At 54.7% G+C, this 14165-nt stretch overlaps 1 protein-coding gene across 1 annotated transcript in view; it reads left to right on the top strand.

The window, feature by feature from the left end:
• The first annotated feature begins 12639 nt into the window (after positions 1–12639).
• Positions 12640–14165, top strand: part of MAN1C1 (mannosidase alpha class 1C member 1) — a 145512-nt gene continuing 143986 nt past the window's right edge. The window contains exon 1 of the mRNA XM_073793919.1: positions 12640–12950. The gene's annotated coding sequence lies outside the window, so the exon portion shown is untranslated. The remainder of the gene's footprint in view (positions 12951–14165) is intronic.

The raw sequence follows: 14165 nt of genomic DNA, 5'->3' as shown, positions 1-14165 counted from the left end.
GCTGAGACCACCGGGGAACCTGTGGGAGGTGGGGGACAGGGAAACCGGGGTGCTGGGCCAGAGGAAACCTCACCACCGTGTGGACCGTCACATGCTGTGTGGAGAGCAGACACATGTTTTCTTCGATCCTCACGACAGCCGTGTGAGACACAAGCCTGAGAGGTGAAGTGACAGGACCAGGGCTGGACCCCAGGTCTGTATGCACATCAGCTTGGACCCTGCCTCTGGGTGCTCCCGGAGCCAGGCTGGCGGTCAGGAGTGATTCGTTCAGCACCCGTTGACGGAGCACCAACCATAGACACCAGGTTGGGTGCCGGGTGCTTGGAGCACGGCAACAAACAAAACAACGAAGATCCCATCCCACGGAGTTGCATTCCACTGGGGGAGGGGGATACTGACCCTCCCCGCTCCCCAAAAATGTCCTAGGAAGAAAAAAAAAAGCCAGGGCTGGGGATAGAGGGGGAGGCGGGCAGCGCTGCTTTATACAGGAGTGGGAGGTCAGGGAGGTTTGAGCAAAGGACCTAACGAAAGTGGGAGGAAAGAGCACTTGAGACAGAAGACACCGCAAGTGTACCCCCTCCTCGGCCCCGCCCCAGGCAGGGGGGAGAGTGAGACATGAGAGAACAGAAGGGGCGAGGAGGTCAGTGTGGCCGGAAGGAGAGAGCTGGGAGATGAGGTCAGAGAGCAGGTGGGCACCGGGGACCTGGGGCAGGGGCGGGGGCTTCTGACTTGCTTGAGACGGAGTGGGAGGTCTGTGCAGAGAAAGACAAGATCACAGAGGCTGCAGAGACCCCCGGGGGCTGGGGCAGTCGCCCAGGGTCAGGCCCAAGAGAAAGCGGGCTCAGGGCTAGAAAAGGGGCGGGTGGGAGCTTGACAACGGGACGCACTTTCTCCTCTGTTTCCGACGGAGGCCCGGGTTTGAGGCGTCACCGAGTCTGTGAGTCTGGGTCCCAGGCTTGTGCATCCTTGTGTGATGTGGAGGGCTGGTGTCTCCAGGTCCCTGCCGGTGTCAGGCTGTGGTGCGAGTGTCCCCGGGCACGTGTGTCATTCCTCTGGGAGTGTGGAGTGAGCATGTGTCAGCTCTGCGGTCTGTGTTGTGCTGCAGGCGTGCGTATCTGAACGTGAGCATGTGGACGTCTGGTCTGGTGGGGAGCAGGCCTGTGTATTTCTTTGTGCATGTGTGGGTGCCTGCTTGTCTGTAGGGGGCAGCAATGGGGAATGTCTTTGATTTTGGCCCCTTCACTACTATCTAGTTCCTCTGCTTCCTTGACGTTCTGCAGAGCTCAGCTCTAATTTTTACAGCAAATCAGAACAGATGCCCCTGGGACCCAGGGGGGTTGGCATATGCTTCTTGGGGACTTGGATTGAAGGTCTGTCCCGTGGGGTTATCTGACAGCTGAAGTAGGGAGGATGCCCAGCCCCTGGTTCCCGCATGGGCAGTGTTTTAAACCCAGAGGCCCCCTCCCTCCCCAGGGACTGAGTTGGACCAGGGCTTTCACCACCCAGTTAGGAAGACTGTCTGAAGTTTGGGCCCTGCCAGCCCTCAGTAAGAGTCAGATTCCTAAGCCTGGAGGCCTTCAGGAGAAGCCAGGACTTCAGCACTGTGGAAAGAGCACAGAATTAGGAGTCAGAGGGACCTGGGTTCAAATCCCACTTCTGTCACTTACTAGACATAGTAACTAGTTCATAACCGTGGTCAAGTGATGGCTTGGTTTCGTCTCTGTAGAGTGTGGACCTACCTCATGATGTCATTCTGAGGATTAAATGAGAAGTTACTATGTGCCAGGCCCTGTGCTAAGGGCTTTGCATGAATCACCTCATTAAATCCTCACCATGACCCTCTAGAGTGGATGGTGTTCCCATTTTACTGAAGAAGAAACTGAGGCCCAGGGAGGTGAAGTTACTGGCCCAGTGTCACTCAGGGGGAATGGGAGAGCCTGGCTTTAAATAGGCAGTGTGACTTCAAAAGTAGCAGCGTGACAGTGAATATAAAGCCGAGTGCCTGACTTTTGGTAGGAGTTTGGTCAGTGGTGGTTGTTATTACTGATGCCACACGGCTGTCAAATTCTTGACCCCCAAAGGATAGCTCTGGACTCTCTTTTCTCCTTTTAAATTTTAAAGAGGGCCGTGGAAAAGCACCAGACTTGGGAGAGTGAAGTTCAGACCCTGACTCTGACTCATTCACTGTGTGACCTTGTACCAGTCACCTCCCCTCCCTGAGCTCCATTTTTCCTCGTCTGTACAGTGAGGACACTCATTTCTGGCCTGCCTGTAAGGATCAGGTGTGTGCAAAAGAGCTTGCAGCCTAAGTTGACTGTGTCCTCCCCAAAAGACTTGTCCAAACCCCCAGTACGTCAGAATGTGACCTTATTTGGAAACAGGGTCTTTACAGAGGTGATCAATTAAAACAAGGTTATCAGGGTGGTGTCCTTATAAAATGGGGAAATTTGGACACAGGGCCAGCCAGGCGCAGAGCGAAGGCTGTGTGAAGAGACACGGGGAGGAGGCCATGTGAAGGCCAGGGTTATGCTGCCACAAGCCGAGGAACATCTGGGGCAATCAGAAGCTGGAAGAGGCGAAGCAGGATCTTCCCCTACAGGTGAAGGGGGGGACACGGCCCTGCTGACGCTTTGATTTTGGTCTTCTGGCCTCCAGAACTGTGAGACAATACATTTCTGTTGTTGCCACCCACTTTGCGGTATAGGTTTCCGCACAATCCCAAAGTTCCTATGAAACCTTTTGTAAGCTGAAATGGTATAAAGCGAAGAAGCAGTTACTTAGCACACATCTTGCTAACGGATGCAGACCATAAATCCAGTTAAAGCACAGATGCTCTCAGACACAGTTCAAAGCTAAAGTGGCTTGAGATGCTTTGATGCTGAGATGCTGAGGGTAGTTTCCTGGAAAGGAGCTTGGCGGTGCCACTCTCACCCCTTGGGGTGCACGCTGCCTCTATGACGGCTGCTGCTGCAAAACAAACGCTGAACGCTATTCTCACTTTTTCATAAATGCTAAAATCCTCTATTTATTTTATTCATCTTTTTTGACTGCGTCAGGACTTAGTTGCGGCACTCAGGGTCTTCGTTGAGACATGCGGGATCTTTCCTTGTGGCGCAGGCTCTTTGCTGTGGCGCAGGGGCTTTTTCTTGTTGCGGTGCTCGGGCTTCTCTCTAGCTGTGGCGTGCGGGTATCCTCTCTCTAGTTGTGGCACGGGGGCTCCAGGGTGCGTGGGCTCTGTAGTTTGCAGCACGCAGGCTCTCTGGTTGAGGCGCACGAGCTCAGTAGTTGTAGTGCACGGGCTTAGTTACCCTGTGGCATGTGGGGTCTCAGTTCCCTGACCAGGGATCGAACCCGTGTCCCCTGCATTGGAAGGCGGATTCTTTACCACTGGACCACCAGGGAAGCCCCCGAAAATCCTCTTTGGATGGCTTTCAGTTGGGGAAAACAGGAACTAACATAGGTCTTTCGTAAACGTGAAGAGGCATAAAGCATACTTCTGAAAAGCGGGGGATACATGCTCCTTGTTACGGCAGCCCCAGGAAGCTACAACAGGCCTGTGACATAAGATCCATGACGCCCAGCATTTTTTCTGGGGATACAAGCGTGCACCCCACTGACGCTGTGAAGAGAGCGAGGTTCAGAGAGGTGAGGTCATCAGCCCATCACACAACAGGTGAACACAGCGCCAGGACCGAACCAGGGTCCTCCTGACCCCAAAGTCAGTGCTACTCTGCCGAGCAACAGAGCCTGAGGCTGGAGGCCAGGTGACCGGGGGAGCCTGGGGCAGCCCAGGAACGGAGGCCCGGCCCTTCAGCTTTGCTCTGCAGCCTTTCCCCATCCTCCTCTGAGCTCTGGGGCAGTCGCCCTGCCCCGCCTGCCTCCAGGGCTATTGGGTCTCACGGCCTGGGTCACTAGGACACACAGAGTATCCCCGGCCACCCGGCGCTTGCAGGGGCAGGTGGCAGCTGGTGGCTCCCTGGTGTCACAGCCAGAGAGCCAGGTTCAAGTCCTGACTCCACCGCTGCCCGATTGACTTGAGTTTGTCACCATCCCCCTCTCTGAGCCTCAGTTTCTCTGTCTGTGAAATGGGACCGTGAACCATCTCTGCCTTCCCTGAAGGGTGGTCTAAAGGTACATTGAGGTCAGGTGTGGGTAGAAGCTCAGAGACTGCTGTGACGGGGCTGTTGCCTAGGCAGGGCCTGTGAGTGGAGGGTATAAAGTCCTGCCTGGGGTCCCCAGGGCACTGTGTCCCCAATGCTGGCTGGTGGGTCTGGTCTACGGCAGAGTGGGAAGGAAGATGGGCCAGGTTTGGGAAGATTCTAAAAGTTCTGCCTCCCCCGTTCAGCTCCCCTGACCTGGGTCCTCTCTCAGCCCCCTAGGGTTGCTGTGGCGAAGGGGAGATGGACTAGGATGATTCATGGTTATAACTTATCAAGCACTTAGTCTGTGCCTAATTTTGTTTTAAGGTAACTTTACAACAGCTCTCTGCAGAGTAGGTGATGTTGGTCCCATTTTACAGGTGAGGAAACTGAGGCTCAGAGAGACAACGTGACTTGCCTCAGGTAACACAGCCAAGAAGGGGCAGGGCCAGGATTTGAGGCCAGGCCTCACTCAACACACCCTGTCAGCCCGACATTCGGTGGAAACTGGGGTGGGGCCCAGAGAGGGGATGGACCTTGACTAAGGCCACATGGAAGGGCAGGGGTCGGACCTCAGGTCCAGGCCTTTCTTCCTCTTCAGAGAGCAGGGCTGAAGGGAGAGGCGGACACCCACGTGTTTAGCAAACCCCAGTTACAAGCCTGGAGCCTTTGCCTGCCTCTCCTGGTGTGGAGGAGGCCATGTGTTGCCAGGCGGAGGCGTCAGGCTGGCCTGAGGCACAGACCGGAAGAGGGCCAGTGTGGCCAGGCCAGTGTTTGGGCTCTAAGAACAGACTGACTTCTGCCCAAAGCATGGCTGAAGGGTGCCTCAGTCAGGGGTGGCTCAGGCCCGTGGCAATGTCCTGTGAGCATGGCATTCAGTCCCAGCCCTGCTGAGTCACCCCCAGGCAGAAAAGGCCCAACGCCGTGTCAGTTCCACTGCCCAGGAAAGATCGCGAGAGGATGTCTTGAACGCGGCAGCTTTATTGCAGTAAGTTTGTCGATTCAGCTCATTACATTTAATTAGAATTATTTAATTAGAATCTTAATAAAAGAGTAAAACAGGAAGGAGGCTGAGAAGCAGAGGTAAGCAAATCTGTGCTGAGCGTATGCAGTAGACCCGGGACCACCAGGGCCCAGGGATCTGGCAGTGGGGAGAAGGGAGCTGAGGGCCTGGGGCCGGGCTCTCACCCACCCATTCCGTGTGCCGGCTCCTGGCCTGAGGACACTGGGCCTGTGGAGATGAGTAGGACCCGTTTCTTGCCCTCAAGGGAAATAGACAAGAAGCCAGACAGTTACAGTGCCCAGTACCCCTGGGGGGCAGAGTTCACTGCAGCAGCCATAGACGGGTGTCTCACCTGGGCTGGGGGTGGAAATCTTTCTGGAACATTGATGTCTGCCTGCGGTGACACCTGAACATTGAGTTGCAGTTACGACAAGGAAGAGGAGAGCTTCGAGCAGGCTTCGGGGAGGCTCCTGTGGGAGGCAGGGAAGAGTGGAGGTTCAGAGTAAGGACCTGGATCCGGGTGGCTGGTTCCCCATCCCAGCGCCACATCTGTGGGCTCTAGCAAGTTACCCCACCCCTCGGAGCCTCATTTTCCTCACCTGTGAATGAGATCCACAGCGGAGCCCGTCTCCTAGGGCTCTTGTGTAGTTAGATGAGCTGATTCACGGACAGCATTGGACCAGCGGCTGGTACATGGTCAGTGCTATGTGCACTAGCTCTTAGGATTCTTCTTCTTCTCCTCCAAGGTGAGATGTTCGGGGTGGTCAGTTACACATGTCTGGGCGGGGGTCTAGCTCTGATGGTCATCAGTGAAGCCACGGGTGTGGGTGGGCACCTCAAGAGAGAATGGTGGGCACTGCTGCCACCCATCACCTCCACTTCCTCTTTCCTCATTCCCTGAAGGACCCAGTTTGTTCAGAGACCTGCCCCCAGCAGAGCCCTTGCTCTTCCCGGCAGCTGATCCCACGCCCCAGCTCCAGAGGGGGTCTGGGGAGACTCAGGCAAGCATGGTCCTGGCATTTCCCTGCTTCTGGATCTCCGTGAGGCTGGAGAGCCGGCCTGGTTCCAGAGTCAGGGGAGGTTCTCCCTCTCCCCACCTCCCTCCCCCTGCCTCTCCCATCTCCCCCTCCCCCTCCCCTTTCCCTCCCTGTCTCCTCACACTCTCCCTCTTCCTCTCCCTCCTGGGAACCTACACAAGCAGGTGGTTCCATTGCCACCCCTTAGGGAATGAGAGCTGGGATAAAGCCAGTGATGTGCTGGTGTTTTTTCCTCTCCAACTGAAAAAAAAAAAAAAAAAAAAAGCCCTGATTTGTAGCGCTTGCTGATTTCTGTGGTGTAAATATCTCCTCCACAGCCAATTTCAAACTGCCAACATGATGCCACTGAACACAGAGTTAGGACAACACACAATCACCTCTTGCAAGCCAGCATGAACCAGCTCCAGTGCGGCTAGATGTAGTCAACCCGGAGGAGGGCAGAGCTGAGAGAGAAGAGCATGGGCACCTCTGACAGCACTGGGAGCTGCTGGGAGCTGTGCATTCCAGGAGTCTGCCTTCCCTGGACCTCCACTGTCGCAGAGTTTTCTGTTGCTTGCAGCCAAATGCATCCCATGTGCTGTGGGGATGCAGAATAAGAAGAGAAGCGGACCCAGGGTCAGCCTCAAGGAACCACCAGCATGAATGCAGCGGGCAGAGGAAGAAGAGGCGGTGAACTCAGCTGCCACTGTAGTTTGACAATGCAAAGGATCACGCTTTGCATTTGGTTTTCCACAAACTTAATCCTACTGCAGTAAAAGATAAGAGAACTTTTAGTCCAGTTATAGAAAGTTCCTAGGCTCCAGTTTATGCCTTGAAGGTATTGAAGTTTGTTATTCTTTTTCTTTTAATTGTGTCATAGAATTATGAAATTTCTTTTCTAGTGTCATAGATGCAGCCACCCCATCTTTGCAATCGTGCCATTTTTGTGTTCAATGGCCGTGACCACTGAGGCCCTCACAGCTTTGCCTTCAATGGCACTCTTTTCCAGATGGCCACAGGCCATAACTTAATTAATTAATTTAACTTAATTAGCTGTTTCACCACTACATACCACAGTCTGCTAGATTCTCATCCTGGATACTAACTGGATTTTGGCCACCTTCAGCCCCAACTAGAATAGATGATTATTTCCTTCCTTTCCCTGAGGGTGTCTTGTCTGAAACCCACCCGGTCAGACCAATTTCCAAACCAGTCAAGTTTCTTGGTTGAAAACAATGGAAACTGACGGTCATTAATTTAAGCAGAACAGGAATTTATTGGAAGGACACCAAGGAGCTCACAGAATCGACTGAGAGCGGGGCTCAGGGAAAGGGCGGATGTGAAGGAGGCTGGCAGCTCAGGACACAGGCAAGGGGCCCGTGTGGGCAGCGTGTGGGTCTGGTGCTGCTGCCAGGGCCGCCTTCGCTGGGCATCACGGCCTGGGCACGGCCTCTGGTCCCCAGGAATGACCCCCGCCCCGACTGTCCTCTGTAGCACCGTAGTGGTCCCTGAATTCAGGGTGGGCTCCTGATTGACGGGTGGAGTCTGGTCACGTGCCTGGTCCTACTGACCCGGGGGCATGTCAGCCTCTGCAATGGGAGGGCAGAGCCGCCTTCCTCTAAGATTCACCCCACAGGGGAGTCCCCCAAACAAGAAAGGGGTTTGAATGCTGAGCAGGAGAAAAAGCAAAATCATAGAAACGGCGAATACTCGCCTTGGCTAGGCACCGTGCTGGCGTTTTGCCTGAATTATCTCTTCATCTTCACAATTATTTTCGGAGCGGCATTACTTCTATCAACCTCACTTTACAGTTAGGGAAACAAGCTCTGAGCTTCTTTATCAGTAATAACCCCAGGCTTTTGGGGTACTGTGAAGACCAGCCTGGACGCCTCAGAGCCAGGCTTCTGGAGGGGTTGCCCTAAATGGGGCGTCACAGAGGTGGAAGGAACGTGTCCAGTCTGAGCACTGCCTAATTCTAGATGCTACTGCTGTTGGCCTGCCTGGAACAGGTCCTGGACCAAGGGGGCACCATCCTGGGGACGGTGGCAGACACAGCTGAGCCACCAAGAGCAAACGGTGTGTCAGGAGCGGGTGCTTTCTGGTGGGCCTCAGCACACGGGCCGTCTGTCACGAAGCTGGCTGCAGCCAACAGCCTGAGGTGGTGCCCACTGCTATGTAAGCAGAGTTGCTGGGTTCTGAGAAACAGAGGTGTGAGCCCCCTCGCCCCACAACTAGGAAGAGGAGAAGGCATCTGAAAGGGAGAGAGAAGCCAGCCAAAACCCAAGCACGGACCCAGGAGCCTCCTGCTGGTGGCCCAGGTCTCCCCCATCAGACCAGGGGTTTCTGAACCTGAGTCGGGGCAGGGAGTCTCCCCGCTTAGACGAGGCTCCTGCGAGTGGAGTGTTATCTCTTCCAACATATCAGGAGGTCCTGTGTGCAGGGCTATGTCCCCCATCTCCGACTGGGGCTTCTAAGGGAGGAGTGTCTCTTCCTTCAGACTAGGGGCACCTGAAGGCAGGGCTGAGGGTTCTAAGAAGTCCGTGTCAGCGAGAGCCGTGCAGTTTGGAGGAGCAAGACCAGCAGAGCTGGATGGAACCTGGTCACACTGAAGGGGAATTGAGACCCAGAGAGGGGCAGGGGCCTGCAGAGTTCATCCCCCAGGGGGTAGCTGTCCAAGACAATATCCTAGGACTCTTGCCTCCCAGCCAGGGGTGACAGGGGAAGTGTGGCCTTAGGAATGCAGCTCCCAGAGCCAGGCAGGAGGGGGCAACTCTGTGGGGACCAAGGCTTGGCCCTGGGCTGCCGACCCCACCCCTTGGAAACGCCTCTGGTTGTTCTGTCCTGGATGTTTGCATCCTTGGCCAGGTTCCTGGGCAATTGCCTCATCCCACGGTGGCCAACAGATGTGCACAGCTGGAGGAGGGGCTCTGGGTGGAATCCAGTCCTGCCCGGTGCCAGCCTGGGCCAGGGAGCTGGGACTCTGGGTCCTGGTCCCCGCCTCCACCTCTACCTGGTTGTGTGGCCCTGGGTAGGGCCGTGGCCTCCCGGGGCCTCAGTTTCTTCTCTGTCTCATGGGGAAGACTCTTCTTTCATCAGATGTTGACTGAGGAGCCGGGCACATCCAGCGGTCCCTGCCTTCAAGTATTTTATGCTCCTTGGAGAGCTGACGTCGAGCATCTGTAGCAGTTTGTGGAGCTCTCGGCCTACAGGGGGCTTCACAGGAAGCGGTTTCATTTTTCTCCGATCTCTGGCCCCAGCTGTGCGGTGGCAGATCCCAGGGTGCTGTGGTCACTTTGTTATTACAAGGCCATCTGTTTGAAATCCCAGTCTCAGAGGCAATTCAAAGCTTTTCCTTCCTTTGTCCCCAGCCACCAGGCTTATGGGACTTGGAGAGTGGTGGGTATGTGTGTGTGTGCACGCGCGCGTGTGTGTGCGTTACCCCACACGGGGGGCTGGCAGCAGGGGTGCTGGTTCTTTCCTGGTGTCCTGAGTCTAGTATCTTAGAGTATTTGGGGTTCCATGGTCTTCTCCTGGGATACTTCCCCCCTCCATCTTTTTAAAATGAAATGTTTTATTTTTAAGAAATTGTGGTAAAATATACAGAACATAAAATCTACCGTCTTATCCATTTTTAAGTGTACAGCTCAGTGGCGTTAAGTACATTTACACTGTCGTGCAACCACCACTACTGACCATCTCCAGAACTTCTTTATCATCCCAGGGTAAATCCCCCTCATTTTAAAATGATAGCTGTATTGAGACATGATTCACATAACATACAATTCACCCATTTAAAGTGTACACGTTAGTGGTTTTGAGTCCAGTCGCAGGGTTGTACAACTAGTATTACAATCAAGTTGAAAACATTCCATCAGCCAAAAGGACATTCCCTTCCGTGAAACACCTCAACCCCATCCTCCGCGACCAGCCCCGCCCCTTAGCCAACCACTGATCTATGTTCTGTCTCTGGATTTGCCTGTTCTGGACGGTCCCTATAAATGGAATCACACACCACGTGGCCTTCTGTGTCTGGCTTTTTTCACTTAGCATAATGGCTTCAATGTCCGGCTATGTGGTAGCAGGTGTCAGGGCTTCATTCCTCCCTCTCCATTCTTAAGGTGTAGCCTCTCTGGTGTAGGGGCTGAGGGAATCAGGGCTCAGCAGGCAACAGCTCTGTGTTACCACTCACGGCCGGGCTGCTCTCTGTGGATTGATGCTGCTGGCGGCCCAGCCAGTGCCCTCAGCGTGGCAGGTGTCTGAGTGCTGGCTCACCGCCTTGCACGTGTGTGTGTTCCTCGTGGGTCCTGAGGGGTCAGTCCCTCCCCTCTCTGATTGTCAGTTTCCTCATTTGTCAAATACCTTTCTGAATTTATTTTACTCCCATTTTACAGATGGCCCAGAGAGGGGAGGCAAGGCAGTGGCGCCCAGGCCCCCAACACCCAGCCCAGGGCTCTTTCCTCTACCCCTGGCCATTGTCCTCTCAGGAGTCTGGGCCGGGCCAGTCCCAGGGGACTCACAGTGGGCAGTGGATGCGAGGCCCAGCTTTCTGAAGATGAGCGGCACTGGGGTTCTCACGATAGTCGTGCTGGGGGTACCGCAGCCTGAGCCACCTCCCCTCTCTGCACCCATCTCTGGGCCTGCCTGGAAGCTGACTCTGATTGTCCTGGGGCCCCATCGATGTGTGCAGACTGTTCCCCACAGACACCAAGCTCCAGCAGTGCCACAACGTTCCCAAGGGGCTCCTACCCAGATCCCTGCACCCCATACACCACGTGGCGGGATCTGGGGCCCAGCATGGCAGTGGTGGTGCAGTTTGGGCTGTGTCTGGGCTCGCTGGGCCTCTCGTGCCCACTCCTGGGCAGGGCTCTGCCTCCAGGCCTCAGGGCCTGGGAAGACAGAGACCTGATGGTCCTTAATCCAATCTCAGATGCAGATTCACATCCTTGAGCCCCAGCCCAAGGCTTAACCTTGACTCAGGTTCCAGGCTAAGATCCCAAACTGTCCCTAGACTGAGACTTGCCCCCAGCTCCATTCCAAGCCCTGATCACAGTCCCAGACTGAGCCCTGCCCCTGGTTCCAGGCTGAGCCCTTACCAAAGATTAGGCTCTAAACCGAGCCCCCAATCAACTTGACTCTGGTCGGAAATTCAATCAGGAGCCAGCTCTAATTTCAGTCCTGACCTCAGTCCGTGGCTGAACTGTGACCATGGCCACAGACTGATCTCTATTTTCCAAACAACAAACTAACCCTTGACCTGAAATGTAACCCAAGTGGGAGCCCAGGAGCCCATCACAGGGCAGAATTTGTGCTGGACCTAGAAGGAAAGTTAGTGCTTCACTGGGCAGAGCTGTGGGGACTATGTTCACGGAGGCTCGGAGGGGGAGAGTGGAGAAGGAAGTGGCATCTCAAAGAGGAGAAGCGAGTGGCCGGGGGAGTACTGCTGTCCAAATGGGGAGAGGGTGGAAGGACTCCAGACTCAGAATCCATAGCTGTGGTTCTAAGCTAGGCTCCCTCATCTATTGCAACCTTATTTGGGAGGAAGCGCTGGCCTCTCTGTTGTTGCTTCTTCATCTTAAAATGGATCCATCTGGGCTTCTCCGGTGGCGCAGTGGTTAAGAACCCGCCTGCCAATGCAGGGGACAGGGGTTCGAGCCCTGGTCCGGGAAGATCCCACATGCCATGGAGCAACTAAGCCCATGAGCCACAACTACTGAGCCTGCGCGCCACAACTACTGAAGCCCACGTGCCTAGAGCCCGTGCTCCGCAACAAGAGAAGCCACCACAATGAGAAGCCCACACACCACAAAGAAGAGTAGCCCCTGCTCACCACAACTAGAGAAAGCCCGCGCGCAGCAACCGACCCAATGCAACCAAAAATGAATAATAAATTAATTAATTAATTATTTTTTAAATCATTAAAAAAAAAGGATCCACCTGCTTTCCTCTTGGGTCATGTAGCTCCCTGAGAGTGTAGTCAAGATATCTTGCCCTTAGTTCTTCTTACATACGGACCCTTTGCCTGGACCACTCCTCTTTCCTTGCCCACTCCTGCATCCCCAAAGCGAAATGCCCCTTCCTCTAGGCAGCCTTCCTGAAGTGCTTTGTGGTAGACAGAACATGAGCCCTGATCACCCTTCAGTGAAAGATTTGGTGCCCTGGGTCTGGCGCGCTGTCTGCAGGCAGCCTTCACATTTCAGCGGTCACCCGCTTCAGGGCTGCCCACATCCAGTGACTGATGAGGGACTGATGGCAGGAGGAGAATCAAAGACCTCCTTGCAGCCATCTCTGACCAACCCCAGACAACTCCCTTCCTGCCCCTCCCTTCCTGCCCCTCCCTTCCTCAGGTGTTGATCTCAGAACACTCCCCGCTAAGCACCTACATGCTGACCTCCATCTCAGATTCTGCCTCCAGAGAACCCAGCCTGTGACACCCCCAGGCCAAGTCCTAAATTACACCCATGGCACTTGGTCACCTCCTTTAGAACACTTATGAGAATGTAGAGTCCTTCCTTTTTCCTGTCTCCTTGTACTGGAATTGTCACGCAGAGGGCATGGACACAGCAGTAGCAGCACACGGTGCATATGGAGATCGCAGGGGGAAAGCTCAGAGGCAGAGACGTAGTAGGGTCTGCAGTGCCCTGAGCTCTCATCATCCCCCTCCTGGGTTCTCAGCACGGCAGGCACGTCCTCCACAGGGCCAGTGCTGCTGCAGAGGGGCCTGCCCCAGCCAGCCAGCTGGACACGCAACCGTCACCAAGAGAAAGGACCCACTCCGGACTGTTGGCCAAAGAGGTAAGAGGGAATGCGTAATTGCTCTAAGTAACAAGAAATACAACAAGGGATGTCTGGGTGTTAGTGACACTAGGGAGTATGCTTGCCAAGGCCCAGGGCTGCACCCCAAGGACGCGGAAGAGTCTTGAAGAGTGTCAGCAGGCAGGAACACGGATACGCACCAAAGCTGGGGTTGGCTGTTGCCTGCAGACGAGGCTGGTGCAGCCCAGCCAGCTCTCTGCTAAGCTACCAGAAGTGGGAAGAAAATGAGCCTCCAAGGCTCTTCAGACTTGTCTCTCATCAAAAATGTATGCTTGGTGAGGGTAGGAGCTGAGTCTGTCTTGTTCCCTGCTCAATAAATTGGATGTGTGTTATGGATGAATAAATAAATAGATCAAGAGATCAGGGATGGAAAAGCAATTTACACTTCTGAAGCATTATGCGAGACAGGGGATAACTGGGGAGAAAGGCTTCTTCTAGAAGTTATTCCTTAGGAGAGGCCAAAAAAATAAAGTCTATTAATAGATTCAATTAATAAACGTCAGCCAAGGTAAAGGTTAACAGGAAGCACCTCCGCAAATGTTGGTCTCTCAGGCAGGGCTCGGGGTTGGCTGGCATGCAGGCAAAGAAGGCATCCTCCCTCCTGTTTGCTCAGAGCACGGTCTCAGCCCTGGGGGAGCCTCATCCCTACATCCTGAGTGGGGGCCACAGCCCAGATGCTTCCTGGAAGCTCACCCCACTCCAGCCACGCTGGCCCCTTCTGTGTTCCGTAAACACACCAAGCCTGTTTGTACCTCGGGGTCTTCCCCCTTGCTGTTCCTATTGTCCCTCTTCCCCTCACTTCCTTCAGGTTTCTGTGCAAACATCACCTCCTCAGAGAGGCATTTTCTGACCCCAATCTAAAATAGCAGCCTCTGTCCCCATCACTGCCCATCTTTAAAAGAAAATTCGGGCTTCCCTGGTGGCGCAGTGGTTGAGAGTCCGCCTGCCGATGCAGGGGACACGGGTTCGTGCCCCGGTCCGGGAAGATCCCACATGCCACGGAGCGGCTGGGCCCGTGAGCCATGGCCGCTGAGCCTGCGCGTCCGGAGCCTGTGCTCCGCAACGGGAGAGGCCACAGCAGTGAGAGGCCCGCGTACCGCCAAAAAAAAATAAAAATAAAGTCCTGAAGGCAAGAGAGAGCCTGGGAAGTTGATAGAATGTAAAAAAGTTTTGTGTGTCTGGATCAGAGAGGGG

Source organism: Tursiops truncatus, chromosome 1 (genome assembly GCF_011762595.2).
Source record: "Tursiops truncatus isolate mTurTru1 chromosome 1, mTurTru1.mat.Y, whole genome shotgun sequence".
NCBI classification, from domain to species: domain Eukaryota; kingdom Metazoa; phylum Chordata; class Mammalia; order Artiodactyla; family Delphinidae; genus Tursiops; species Tursiops truncatus.
The sequence above is the reverse complement of the archived record's forward strand: the minus strand, read 5'-3'. Positions and strand labels throughout refer to the sequence as shown.